Source organism: Octodon degus, unplaced genomic scaffold, assembly GCF_000260255.1.
Source record: "Octodon degus isolate 3935 unplaced genomic scaffold, OctDeg1.0 scaffold00147, whole genome shotgun sequence".
NCBI classification, from domain to species: Eukaryota; Metazoa; Chordata; class Mammalia; order Rodentia; family Octodontidae; genus Octodon; species Octodon degus.
The window spans coordinates 6017992-6019010 of NW_004524723.1; positions in this window are offsets into that span (position 1 = coordinate 6017992).

Here is a 1019-nt window from a genome sequence, read left to right on the forward strand (position 1 = left end):
CAGGAAGCTCTCCACACACTCACTGGACCTGGGCTAGGACTGGGTCTGTAGCCTTCCTTCTAATCTCTTTCTATTTCTCTATTTTTCCTTTAACTCTTAAAATGTTCTCATTTGAGAGACTAAAGTCACCATATTGAGGGATACTTACTGAATACAATTTTCTGGTTTGTCTCAAATGTTATATAATCACAAATCTAGTTTATATGTTAAAACTGGCAAGTTAATAGTTACAATTTGTCATTTTCTAGGCTGTGTTCTATGGTACTGTTATTGCTAATTATACCAGTTTATCCAAGGCGACATAATTGTTGTAATATGTTGTTTTTCCAATACTTAGATTGCCCAAGGGTCATAAAAAAGTACTATAGGCTACTGGGAAGAACAGGGGCTTGTTCAAGTAGGCAGCAACTTCTCACCCGCAACAAATTAAAAAGTTAGGATCTTACAACAGGTTTAAAACTCAAAATCCAGATACACCTGAAGACACCTTAGAGTATCATTTCCTAAGGGTTCTAAATAATAACAATAAAGCTACTTGTCATAAGCAATTTATAAGCATCAACCCAGGAATGAAATTTAAAAAGTAAAAAATGAAGAGACATTTAAACAAGATGCAACTCAGACTTCTAGCTCACTAAAGGTAAACCTAGAGTGAAATGAGGTGGAACAATCTGAAAGTATGAAGTGATAACCAAACAGACGAGTGAAGTTTTAGAAAAAAGTCAAATCAGAAATTATTTCTCAGACATTTACAGAGATGGTGACCCTGATGGAGGATATGCTTAATGACTCTAGAGCAGATACAGATAAAAAAAAAATAGAGTAGCCTATACTGTAACATCATGTAACTCAGTTGTGTCGCACATTTTCTGATCAAGGAGATTATGGGGCCACAGAGCAGTGTGATCAATGTTGTAGAGCATTCCTAAGGAGAGTCACAGAGAGAAAACATTCTCTCAGGCTTTCACAGAGAGCACATTGGTCAAGCAATGGCCATGACTCATCCACATGGCTGACAC